This window comes from Cynocephalus volans, chromosome 4, assembly GCF_027409185.1.
Source record: "Cynocephalus volans isolate mCynVol1 chromosome 4, mCynVol1.pri, whole genome shotgun sequence".
In the NCBI taxonomy this organism is placed as follows: Eukaryota; Metazoa; Chordata; class Mammalia; order Dermoptera; family Cynocephalidae; genus Cynocephalus; species Cynocephalus volans.
The window spans coordinates 28,420,164-28,433,963 of record NC_084463.1 but is presented as its reverse complement, the minus strand read 5'-3'; positions in this window follow the sequence as shown (position 1 = coordinate 28,433,963).

Genomic DNA, 13,800 nt, shown 5'->3' with positions numbered 1-13,800 from the left:
TGGATGTCATTAATCTCTCCTCACGAGGATTTTGTAAAAATTAAATGAGACACTTATGTAAGGTACCAGAGAAAAACTCACCCTCTACCTTATAATTTCTAGAAAGCACTCTCTTGGGTTGAGCCTTCTGCGCAGATGGGTCCCAGTTCTGGCCCCCAAGCGGTACAGAGCAGGGCTTCCTCGGTCTCTCAGCCCTGTCTGCTGAAGAGGCTTTCTTGCTTGCCCCTGGGGTGCTCAGTCCCCTTCTGAGGCTCCTCCTGGAGTTTCCCACACCATGCCCCTGCCCCTCTTTCCCACCTCTGGCTCAGGCTCACGACCATGGGAAGGCCTGTCCATGGGAGTGGATCACTGTCCTCCTGCACAGCCAGGGACACTGCGTCCCAGAGAGCTGGCATGGCACGTTCTCTCTTGCAGGTCATCACTGCGGTTCACATGGTTCCCTGCTCCCTAGGAGTGTGGGGGTGTTGGAGAAAGGATGCACCTCAGAGAGGCAAAGACTGAGAAGCAGGGAGCCAGGCACAAAGATGGGACCTGGGAAGGCTACAGAGCCTCCAGCCTGGGGTGAGGCAAGCTCCTGATTGTCCCCTGCAGGCCCTAAAGCTAGACAACCGAGCAGCAAACAGCCAGCACAGAGAAAGCCAGTGATCGCACCACACAGGAGACCGGCAGGAGAGCTCCCCCGGAGCGAGGCCAGACCCCTGCTCTTCTGCCCTCCTGCTGCTCAGCTCCCTGCAGGCTGCAGCCTGGGGCAGAGGGCACCACAGAAAGCTGCCGACTCCCAGGAAGGCTTTGAGGAAGGGCTGCCCAGGCAGGGGACAGCAGGCTGCCTTTGCCCTTGGCCTGGGGGGTGGGGGTGGGGGCAACTTTCTGTAGTTTCCAGGTGGTGAGTGGGGTCGGGCTACAGATTTATGACTTCAGGGATGTCACTTGTCACCCAGCCAGAAAGATCCTCCCTGGACCACACTGGATAGCAGGTGGAGCCCGAGTGGCCATCGTCATTGTCATGCTTGTGGTCAGCACCATTACCACCAGGGTGCTAACTCTGTGACAGGCACTGCCTTCTGGGCACCACAGACATGAGGTCACCTGGTTCTCACAACAAAAGCTGGAGATGATTATGTCAGTTTTGCTGTTGGAGGAAGTGAAGTTGAACGAGGTTAGTTTAACGCGAATACTCTACCACACAGCCAGCCAGCAAGTAGGAGTTACAATTAGAACCAGTTCTGCTGAACTCCAAAGCAAGAGGGAATGTGTTTCAGTCACAAGGGCCTCTTGCCCTTTGCCAGTGTCCCCCTAAGCTCCAGCCCCCCACCCCAGGAATTCTTTCCTCAGAAGCAACATGGCAGAGGGCGGGGATGGCCTAGAGGAGAGGCCGGCCTGGGGAACCCTCAGTTCCCATGACAGAGGAAAACCCAGAGCTTCCCTCCATGGACCTTCCTCTAAGACATCTGGCCCCCTGCTCTGGGGCATCGCTCTGTAATCCCCAAAACTATGAATGCCGATGGGGATCAGGCCACCCGCACTCACACTGTACCCTCCACAGCAATGGTGACAAGATGTGTCCGTCATACTGCAGCTGGGCCCAGGGCAGGTTTGCCCTGAACATTTTGACCAGGTGAGCCTCTGACATGTCTGCGATCCATCTCTGCAGGTACAAACCCACCCTACGTACAAAACCAGGATCCGGTAGCCACCTTGATACCTCCAGCCTTTTTCCATGAACATCGGCCTCAGCAGCCTCCCTTTGGAGCCTATTCCATTATTTCGTCATTTGCTGGTGCTCCCCTGTGAGGACAGGCTCCTCTCCTTTCCTCCCTCGCAGCCTGCACAGTGCCCAGCCAGGGATCCTCCGCCCAAGTGTCTCCTGTTACGCACATGTCCTCGGTTGCTTTCCTACTGTACTTCAGCGGAGCCAAGATCCCAGGATTGGGGGAAGAAGTCAGGAGGAGCCAGAGAGCTCTATGCACTAGTGGAGGCGTCTCTAGGTCATTCCTTTGATTAGGAATTGAACGTGCAGGCTGGGCTGGGTTTTGCAGTAAGAAAGGGGCTGTACTTTCAGAGGGAAAGTTCAGTCATAGTGAAGAGTAAGAGCTGTGCAGACAAGTGTGAGCTGTTACTTGCATCAGCACAATTCCTAAATTCTGTGCTCCCGTGTCCCTGCATGTCCGTGTGTGTGTGTGCGCGCGCATGTGTACGTGTGTGCGCGCGTGTGTGTGTGAAAGAGGAAGAGAGAGACAGAGAGAGAGACAGAGAGACAGAGACAGAGAGAGACAGAGAGAGAAAGAGAGACAGAGACAGAGAGAGACAGAGAGAGAGACAGAGAGAGAAGTATGAGGAAGCTGGTGTTGGGGGCGCATGACAATCGTGTGACTTTTAAATGTCATAGCTCATTCCGTTTCTCACGCGGTCCTGGCTGGCAGGTGAAACGCGCAGAGAAAGCCCCTGTGCTCCGGTAAGTGCTGGGCCTGCCTGTCTCTTGGGCTGCCAGGAGCCACGAGGGATCCAAGAGGTGAGTGAAAAGCTGGCAGGGAACCCTTCCAACGTGGGAGGGACGAGTGTGGGTAACCTTCATTTGTGGACGCTGGGAGCGCCCTGGAGCACCGGGGGTGGAGAGTCAGTGTCATTCCTGCTCCTCCAGCCCGGCAGGGTCCTCAGCCCCACCAGGGGGTGCAGGCCACCTATCTCCTGCCTGCGCGCCTCACCACACCGGGACGGAGCACAGCCTCCCTCAGCCTCCTGAGGCTCCCGGACCTGATGGAGATGAGAGAGCAGGGACTCGTGGAGGAAGGGACCTCCTGGTGACCCCTTGTGGTACTTGCAGAATGCTCCTAGAGGCCTTACATTGCACTTGCCATTTTATGTACAGAGGCTCTTAGAGTAGTCCTCACAACAACTTCTGAGATAGGTATTACCCTATTATCCTATTTTCCAGGTGGGAAAGTGGAGGCTCCTTGGATATTCGTATATGGCATGCCAACAGTAATGCAGCTGACACAGCAAGCATTTGAGATCAAAACCTGTTGAAGTATGCAGCATGTAGCCCACGTGTCCTCCAGCCTGTGGGCAGCAGGTAAGAGGTGTCAGTGGTGTGTAGGTATTGCCTCCAGCCCTGGGCTCTGGGCCCTGGATGTGTTATTTCCAGATATCACCTGCGATCAGAAGCATGGGTGAGCTCCACCTGCTCCTGCTTACTTTCCATTTGCCATGATTCTCTAGCCACAGCAGTCAGGGAAGGAAACACACACACGCAGACGCACACAGACATAGACATATACAGACATACACACAGAGACATACGCACACAAAGACACAGACACACAAACAGACACATACGCACAAAGACACAGACATGCAGCACACAAATGCCCACAGAGACACACAAACACACACATACACAGGTGTGCACACACACAGATACACACACATGCACAGAGACACACAGAGACACACACACATTGAGACTCATGCAGACACAACAGACATGCACACAAACACAAATGTCCACATAGACAGACACACACAGACACTGATTCACACAAATCCACACAAATCCACACAAAAGATCACAACATTAGGCATCCCCACTTCCCTCTAACAGCCCAAATCTGGTATCTTCTCTGATTCATTTCAGTGAAACCCAAAATGCCAGTTTCAGGAGCCAGCAGACCCGAGGAGGGGGGAGGCTAGGTGATGCGATGGCCGAGATGGAGGCGTAAATACCAGAGAACGTTGGAGGGTCAAGGCTCAGGAACGTCTCCGTCGGGGTTCACAGCATGCAGTCACCCAGAGAGCTTCATCCTGCCCTGTCCAGGAGGGATTTACTGAAGCTCGATAAAATCTGCCGCTGAATATTGCTATAACATATAGGTAGTTCTCAAGCCACTGCATCCAGAGAATTCTAAACCAGTAGATTCACCTTTCCATGACTTTGTTAAAAAGAAAGGAGTTAGTCGAAACCAGTCGTAGCCTTTTCCATTTCAACTCCCAGGTGTCCTGATTCTCCTGGCACAGTGGTTCTCCAGTGTTACCTCCACCAGGATAATCTGGAGGGCTGTAAAAACACAGATCTGTGGCTTTCGCCCCTGGAGTTTCAAAGTCAGAACACCTGTGGTGGAACACAAGCTTTTCTGCATTTCTGAGAGGTTTCAGGTGACACTGATGCTGTAACATTTTTACAACATTTCTTACTACCTTACTGGGGAAACTAGCTGCCCCAGAAGCTCTGGGAAGGACATGGAGAAACTGAACACAGGTGGCAGAAGGAAGAGCACAGTCGGAGGCACCAATGTCAGCCCTGGGGGAGCAGCAAGGAGGCGGGGACAGCACACCGCCTGCTCTCCTCCGGCCATGCCACGGAGGGCAGTGTTCATCAGGCACGGCTGCCTTTCCTGCCGAGCCCAGATCTGCCTTCAGAATCCTTCTCACTAACCTCTCTGGAAGCCACGAAGAGTGATTGGAATTGGCAGGCAGGAAGAGAACCCTCCGGTGCATTCGATCTCCAGTTTGGACTCCTCTCCTGCAGGCACCCCCTCTCTTCCCTCCCTGCATGCATGCACCTTCCTCCTCTGACTGTGACCATGAGGTTCCATCTGGACCCCAAAAGCCTGGAGGAGGTGAGTGTGGAGCTGGGAGGGAACGTGTCCTGGTGTGAGAGGCGGCAGATTCCCCAACCTGAAGGAATGGGGGCTGACTTTCATATGTAAGCAAACCATGGAGGAAACCAGCCGTGGTCTCCAGGGGACTCTGGCCCTGAGTGGCTGTTCTCCTTGAACACTTTCTCCAGAAATGGAATATTCTCCATTTTCAAAGTTATTATGTACATGATACCTGTGATCACTACGGCAAAGGATGTCCCCATGGCAGAAGACGGTCACGCGGCCTGTGAACGTGCTTTCCTTCCTTCCCTCGGGCAGCCTCGGCCCCTCCTGATGCTGGCCACGCTTCCACATCTTAGGGACAGTTGAAAGTCCAGAAACAAAAAGGTCAGTATAGAAGGAGGACAGGGCCAGGGACAACCCTTTTTACAAACTGGAAAAGAAAGAGGAGATTCAAGGGCTCTTGCCAAAGAAAGAGATGGGAAGAGGAATGAGACAGAAGAGGAGATAAGGAGGACAGAGCAGCGTCTTTGAAGAGCTGTAATGTGCAGAGCTCTCTAGAGAGCAGAATGTCTACACACCCGGGATCCTGCAGCCGGGGCTCTCCCGTATGTACACGGCTCCTGGGTGGGGTGGCAAGTGCAAAGGGGAGGACATCCCTTTCCGATTGCTTCCTCTTTCTGTGCCATTGTCAAACAGGACTCAGGAGACCTGGCCCCAGAAACCCAAACTGTCTTGCTGTCTTCTGCATTGACTGAGAGCAGGAAACACTGGAGAGCAGGCTGGAGTGGTCAGTGCTGGTCTGGATGTGGGCAGGGCTACTCGAAGGTGCCCACATTCGGAGGAGGGCTGAGCCACTCACCCCATCATGGGGACAAGAACTGAGCACCCAGGGTGTGCTCTGCAGGAGGACCAGGGCCTCAGTCTGCAGGTGATGAGGGCACCTGAGTTCTCTTCTTCCCCACCAACCCTGATCTGGGCCCAGGTAGGGAAATGGAGGGAGGGAGCTTGTCTCCAGGGGCCCTGGGCAGCTGCGATGCTCATGAATTCCTAAGAATTCTCCAGACTCCCCACTGCACCAAGTCAATAAATAAATAAAACCAAGAAGGTCACAAGTGAAGTGTGGAACCGGAGCTCATTAGCGTAGATCTCCACATCAGTGGAGAACTGAGGTCCTGCTTGAAGAGGGTTGATAATTTACAGAGTCAAGTAAACCCTGTTACTTTAGAGTAGGGCCTGCTGACCAAGCCTGTGCCACAGGACTCTTTGTCACTGGGCACCAAGGATGGCCCAGGAAAAGTGGAGGAAACACAGCCAAGACCCCTACCCCCAGGCCTCTGCAGGGTCTTGGAAACCAGCTTCTCAGTTCCACCATTTCCTGACTGTGTGACTTTAAGTAGATAACATGATCCCTCTGAATCTCTATCTTTACATCTTAATACAGAAATCATAAGAACTTGCAGGGTTACTATGAGACTTTGGGCTTCTCTTGGCAAAGCACACAACCCTCTATAAGCTGTGGCCATTGCTAGCACTGGAGCCTTTGGAAGTGAGCACAGAGGTGGAGCCCTTTGACACCTGGAGGACCCTGGTGCTGTGTCTGGCTGCAAATTCAGCAACGCTGCATGGCCAGCCCTGTAGTGTTTCTCCACAGTTTTGTCTTACAGACTTTCCAGTCTCCCTGTGCTAATCCAGCTTCGGGCTGCCTCACCTGAATTACGTATTGATAATACGTAACAATACATTGCATTGATCTAGCACTTTGCTCTAGCTCACCAAGGACTTTGCCTTGTAATATGTCACTTAATTCCCATTCGTGCCATTGAAGGTCCTCACTGCAAGGATGAGGAAGTGGAGGGATGTTCACAGGAGGTGGGAACTTGCACAAACTCAAGTGACCTGAAGTGGCAGAACCGTGTTCAAACCGTGGGCATTGTCTACTGGTCCCCACTGCCTCCTGTGTAAGTCACGCTCCAAGGCAGGTCGGGGCTCCGGGGCCTGTGGCTGCCAGTCCACAGATTTCCTGCCATTCCACCAGTACGTATTTGATATTTACCGTGTGTCAGACAGGGAACTATCTGTTGGTGATTTGAGCAACATGTGAGAAGTGCCCAGCATTACCAAACAGTCTGTCTGTTATTGTCAAAATGACAGTGTCAGGAAAGACAAAGGCTACAGATTAAAGGAGTCTAAGGAGACAGGACAACCGAGTGCAGCCAAGTGGACAGTCAGCGGTGGGGGCCACAGCAAGAGTTTTCATGCAGACCGTGTATTAGGTGATAACAGTAGATTTGGGTTCGATTTTCCGATTCGATCATTGTGTTGTGGTTATATAAGAGCATACTTTGTTCTTAGAAGATGTGTGGTGAATATGGGTGAAAGCTGTTCCGTGTGCTGTTGTTACTTTTTTGAAGATTGGAAATTAAAAAAAAAAAAAAAAATGTGCTCCAGGCAGGATTCCTGAGCAACGTCTCTCTCCAGTAACTAGTTGTGGTGCCCGAAGGCCCACCTTAAAAAATTAAATTGTAGAAATCCAGAAAATATGGGGTCATAAAGGTCATCTGATTAAACCTGCTATTTTCTACTTGCTCCTCCCCTGTGTGCGTGAGCACGTGCATGCAGGTTCACACAGTGCACACACGTGCACACGCGCACACACTCTTCAAGTGCTAAAAAATCTCCAAGGCAGCCCTTGACTTCTTTGAGCACCTCAGACCCTTACATTTTGTTTTATATTGAACTGATGGTTCCCAAATAACTTCTGCCCATTGGTCTTGATTTTGATTTACATGATTATACAGAAAACATCTTACTCCTTTTCCACCAAATGGCCCTTAAATATTTGGACACAGCTCTGTGTTCTTGAAGTCTCCTCTTTTCCAGTTCCTCTTCCATAGGCTCACACATTTCAGAGATAAAATAGACCTTTGAGTCTTCCAGTAGTCCCCTGGTAAAATCAAATTCTCCGGAAGAGAAAGTCAAGAGTTCAAGTTCAAGGCTCTCGTTTCAAAATTTGGCTGTCAGTCCCCTCAGACAGGGTGAAACAAACCTTCCCCAGAGAAGCTGCTAAGAGCCAAACCCATGGGTTCAAGTGGTTTGCCTGCCCCTCCCCTTCCCCCAGTACTAAATATTAAAGCAGTAAAAGACCCTCGCAGATTGTGTGTCTGGAACCCAAATTCTTGCCCCTGGAAGCAGAGACAAGCAGAGATCTGAGCTTTTTCTCTCCTCTAGGGACAGATCATTCTCTTTTCAGCAACTTGGGCTAAAAACATACTTTGCCTCCAATTTTGGGTCACTTTCACATGAAAGAACCAGAAAGCCACAGCCAACATGCTGGCCAGTGGATTGTCTCCTGAATCAAGGCCTCAGATGGAATTTCACAAAGAGACAGGACTGTGGGTGGAGGGTTATTATGAGAAATGCACAGGCTCTGGAGTCGGAGCTGGGTGTGCATTTTGTTTCCTCTAGGATTTGGTCACTGCGAGTAGCTACTCAGCCTCCCTGAGCCTTGGGTCTTTGTGAGTTACACGGAAAACATGTACCACCTCGCCTCTAGGGCTGTCATGAGAAATGTAAGAAATAAATGCAGTCTCTTTGCCCATAGTAGGCAATCAACAAGTAATAATTATTGATTAATGTGACCGCCATTCCAAAAAGGGTATAATGATGCATTTGGCCAAGGTCTAATCTGTATTACAGGCTGTGTAAGATACAAATGAATTATAATAATAACATCAGTGAAATCATATCATAGTCAATAATAAGAATTTAAAAATGTGTTGGGGAAACAACCCATGATACATTGGAAGAGAGCCAAGACAACCATTCAACAGACTGTGTCCAACAGATGAGCTACTCTGCTGTTTAATACACTTAATAAAACAGTGTAGCTGCCTAAAATTGCTGCCTTGCTAAACAGAAATATCCCAAGGGTTTAAACAGAGAAGATAAATGACTCTTTTAGTCTTATCCAAGAACTAAAGTAAAGATAGGACTGGAGCTCTGGAAGTCCAGCTAGGACCAGGAGGTGGCGGGTGAGGGTTAAAGTCTGCTCACAGATGCTAAACACTTGAAAAGATCAGACACACCAAGTATGAAGGGGTTGATGCAGGAAATGTACTTTGTAACACACCTAGCATACTAGGAGCTTTCTCTTCTTGCAGTAAGTGAGCAGACTGTGTTAAGGTCCAGAAGAAAGGGAAAATAGAAGACCAAATGCCAGTAAATGTGAGTCTCACATTTTGATCCCTAATCCAGAGCCCAGGGTGTGTCATCTGCTCAGGAACATTCCGTAAGTGCACATCCTGGAACTGTGGTGAATTTAGGTGCCCGATAACGTATATCCCAAGGACAAGGTTTTTCTCTTTTTCAGAGAGTTTCAGAGAGGCAGCATTATAGGTAACCAGACAGGAAATCAGGCATGCTAATAAAAATGGCGATGTTCTTGTATCAGTAAATGGGGACGGTAAGGCTGGCTCTGTTACAGTAAGCTGACACCAGATTCACTGGAGCTAGAAAAAGGCTACAATAATAGCAGTGAATGAGTTCAAATGAAATGAAGCAATCCCATACAGAGAGTCCCCCCACAGGCTGATACCAATAAGTACCCAGCTTCCTGACATCTCAACATTCCTCAAGGGCAGACTATCGCAGACTTCTGGAAGGAGCCAGAAACATCATCTGATTCAAGTTTGCCATTTCGCAGGCGATGAGACTGAGACCCACAAAGGATGTGTCCCTGATTATTCACAAAGACCTAAACTGAGCTTTGGGATTGAATTTTCTTCCTACTATAATGGCCTCTCCTCTTATAGAATGCCAGCCTTAGGAGTGACAAGAATGGTTCGGGTAGAGGAGGGAGACTTTCACGAACTGCTATCCTTATGAAGTCACTTTCTAGTTTCAACTAAGGCAGTGCCCAGACACTTCAACACGCCTGCTTTTCTGGGAGATAAGTGGCTGTGGCACTATATCTAATGGCCACCAGAGGGCGCCAGTGCCCCACGCAAGGACGCACCTCCAGTCTACTTGATCGCCGCTACAGTGTGTGTATATTTATTTTCATTGAGGTCAGGAGTATCACGGTTGTAAAATAACATTTTCACTTGTTTTCTTCCTGAATCTCAGATATAGCATTTCTGAAGTCCATTGTCTGCCTGAGATGCTTTTCTCCACGCCCCCTTCTTCTGAGCTGCCTTTCAACACAATCTGACGCCAGCAGGCTGGGGTTGGGGGAGGCAAAAAAGAAACTTCTTTTTCTTGCCTGGAAAGATCACATCCCTGTTCTGCCGTGTGCTTTTAAAAGGCAAACCTAAGACCTCTGTTCTCCAGCCCCACTAGGGAAAGTACAGGGAGCTGGAGGCTTATGCATGTCTCCTGGTTCCTCGAGGCACAGGTGTCCAGTGCTGTTCGTCCAGCACTGCTCCTGGTGAGGGACAAAAAAGCATTTCCAAAGCAGTCACCCCAAACTGCATCGTGTCCACATCTGATTGCCATATTCAGATGGAGGCTTTGTGCAGAGGCGGGTGGGTGACCAGGATGGCGGGGGGATAGGAAGAAAGACACACGTGTTCATGCTTATACATGCATATGGGCAAACAATCAGCAGTTCTTATAAAGCACAGGCCTGGAGCTTGGCAGAGCACTGGCCTTGCACCTGGTGGAAAGACCATGTGCCCCATTCGTGGTTGCCACATTGCCTTGCTCAAAAAGGCCCAACCTCCCCACGTGTTCTCAGGCAGGCAGCTTAAAGTTAGAGTGGAGCCCACCCACACGGTTAGGAGCCCTGAGCCAGCCCCACCCAGTACCCAGGTTTCCCAGCACAGGGCTTGGGGGGGCAGCTGCAGGGGGTGGTATGAGCCACCCGCCGATCTCGTACCTGACCTCACAACTGACCACCAGAAATTTCAGGGGGCTTCTGACCCTCCCGCCCTTTCCAGCCCTCTCCTCTGGGGCTGCTGCTGGGGGACAGGGCCGGGTCGCCCGTGCCAGCAACACTCAGGCTCCTTCCTCCTGCCTCTGCCAAGAAGGCTCATCATCCAGGATTCATGGCGTCAAAAGTCTAGTTCACTCCAGAAACAGGCAATTTGTTAGAAAGAGAAAGGAATCAGGCAGGCTGAGTATAGGAGTGCACATGGCAGGCTCCGGCCATCTGCTGCCGAGGGGTGGCACAGGCAGGGAGCAGCCAGGAGCCAGCGAAGGGCTCTGAGGCTGAGCCAGGAGAGGCTCCTCTTTGTTCCTGAACTCAGCACCTGCTGCTGTCAAAGGAGTCCAAATTCTGGAGACCCTGAACCTTGACAGCCTTCAAAGGAGGCTGCCTCAGTCCCCAAACAAGAAATACCACAGCCTCCCCCAGCCTCCTAGGTCCTCATCTGGAGCGAGCTCAGGGAACACAATTCTCTTTCCCAATTTTATGATATCTCTTTGATCAACTCTTGTTGACTGGCACTTTGTCACTCTCCAATGACCTGCAGATTTGCCCAAGGCCTCAGCCTCTTACACGACTGACTCTTGGCTATTCTCACAGAGCTCCAAGCCATGTGCCAGCTCTGCCAAGCGCAGATATGCTCAGACCAATGTGGGCTGCAGCTGCTGGTTCTACCAGACCCAGAGCTAGCATTGACTCAACCACATTCTCTGCAGGCCCAGAGCTAGTGAGGCCAACGCAAGCGGGAGCTGTAGATGAGGCCCTGAATGTGCAGGTAATTGAGATGCAAGGAGACAGGTGCCCCCAGCCCTCCATAAATACACTGTGTGGTGATGGGAGTGCGGATGGGGGGAGGAGGAGGATAGAAGCCAGACAGCACCCCAGGGAGCTGGGGGTGGAGCTGGCCTTCCAGGCTGATTATGCCTCTGCTCCAAGGGGATGGAAATGGCTCCTTCTTGACAGCCATAAAGTTGCTGAGTGTAGAGCTTACTAGAAAGGTGGGACGCCAAGAGACACCCAGCAAATTCTTGAGCTGAGCCTTCTATGGAGGGATTCCTGGCACTTTTGCTTAGAGACAGGCAGGGGTGGGGAGGAAGAGGCAGGAGGCTATCAGAGGATTTCAGCCGAGGTGAAGGGAGGCAAGAATCTGAGCGGACGTGGTAGCTACATTCCCTGGGTGCCTCCTGGCCTGGCGTGTAGCGTTCCAGAGTCCACACTTACAGCCCTGAGGGAGCTGAGCAGCTGGCTCAGGGTCACACAGCCTGCTGGGAAGTGTCAGAAGTGGTGTCAGCCTAGGTGCCACCGTCCAGAAGGGATGTACCCTGGACAGCATCCATGTGTGAGAAACAAACCTGAGTGAGCCCCAGGAGCAGAAGAGGCACGTGGGTGGGAGGAGAAGGGTGCGGGGTGGTCTCCAACCCTGGCTGCCCTGTTTCCTTGTTCCCTGCCCATTCTTGTGGCCTTGCCCAGCCCTCCAGGGAGTGAGCGATCTGGCCCAGGAGGCCGGACCTCGCTGAGCCACGCCGCAGGCAGCGCTCCTGCAACACTCGCCATGGACCAGCACAGACCCTTGTTCTTTAGCAAAACAAGGAGGAAAACCAAGATGTTGACAGCACAATTTTCTATTTTTCCCATTTGGTTCCTTTTTGTTAAAATCTGAGAGCCCAGTTTTTGCTAGAAGGGGTGGAGCAGAGAGACCAGAGATGGAGGAAGAGGCACTTCTGGGTCCTTCTGTTGTCTTAGAGTGAAGCAGCCCGACAGGGTGGCTTAATAGGGAACTCATTTTAATAGTCTCCAAATGAGAAGTCAGACAATTAGAATGCATTCCCAATTCATTGTGGTTTTTTTTTCTTCTCTCATTACCAGGAGTTGCCAGTCAGATAGCAACAAAGCCTGGAAAATAAAAGCGTCCTCAGCCGCCACGTGGAAGGAGGCTGAAGAGAGCTCCGGCATGTCTGCTTCAGACCCCTCGCCCTGCAGCAAGTCACTTCCACGACCCTCCATGGGCAGGAGAGAGGAAGAGCTGCAGCAGCTGAGGACCGTCTGAGCCGTGAAGTCACGGACGCGTTTATCGCCACCACCCTGCAGAGTACTTCTTTATAGTTTTTAATTCCGGTTTATTTACTCTCCCGAGGAACGCAGCAGCCACATTTCTTGTTACGGATTCAGACTTCTCCAGTGCTGCCCAGCCAAGTCCTCCTCCCTTCCCCCTGCCTACCTTCTGGGCTGTTACCCAAATTCCAGGGGACAAAAAACAGCCCGCGGTGACAGAACCCCACCTGAGCTTGCAGCGCGGAGGCCTAGGTGCCCCCCATCACGAAGGAGCTGGTGACATGGGTGAGGACTAAATCTCTCCCTCCTCATCTGCACAGCAGTGGAACTGCCTTTAACGCCTCCAACATGCCCTCCAGCTCTATAACCTCAACGCTATATCAAAACCTACGTGCATCTATCAACGGCGCCACGGGACACTCAGTAGGTGCCATGTGTTTTGCGTGCACAACCTCACCTAAAGCTCTTAGACAAACCCCTTCACCAGATGCCTCTGCGACCGCCAGTTCTCAGATGAAGGAACAGGCTAAGAGCCAGGACTTGAACTTGGCCACTTCCAGAGCATGATCTCTTCACCTTTGTTTTCTCCATGGTTTTATCTCTGACCCTCTTTTTAAGATATTGGAGTTCCTGGCAAAAACCTAGGCCTTGTTCTCTCTCTCTTTCTCTCTCTCTCTTTTTTTTAATGGGGAGAATGTTCTCACTGAACTCCTCACCTCATCTGGGTCTTAATGACTGAGGGTGGGAAGCTCAGAATGACCCAGCTGGGGGGACAGTGACACTGCAGGGCACAGAGGGGCTGGGCCAGGACACCGGTTCCCTTCCTCCTGGCACAAAACCCAGAAGGCGTGGCTGGCTTCCCTGAGAAGCAGCCCCTTTAAGCAGAGCTGGTCCCTGATCCTCTACCACCTCCAGCGGGGGGCGTCTCCGGGTTAGAGTTCTCGGGGAGCCTTTGCTTTATTATTACTGTTGTTGTTTGGAAGGCCTCATAATAACTGGGATAGATTTCTTAGGAAGCCAAATAATGGGATGCATTTCCACCCTGGCTTTATAATTAATGTTTGCATCATTTATCTTTCGTGGAAAGATTATTCTGACTAACGAGGTTCTGGGCCACTAATTCATTACACTGCTTGTCACCTCCTGCTCCTTCTTATTACCCACAAATAGACTCATTAGTCAGAGTTCAATGACAGGGAGAAATTGTGTTCCTTAATTTAATTCCCT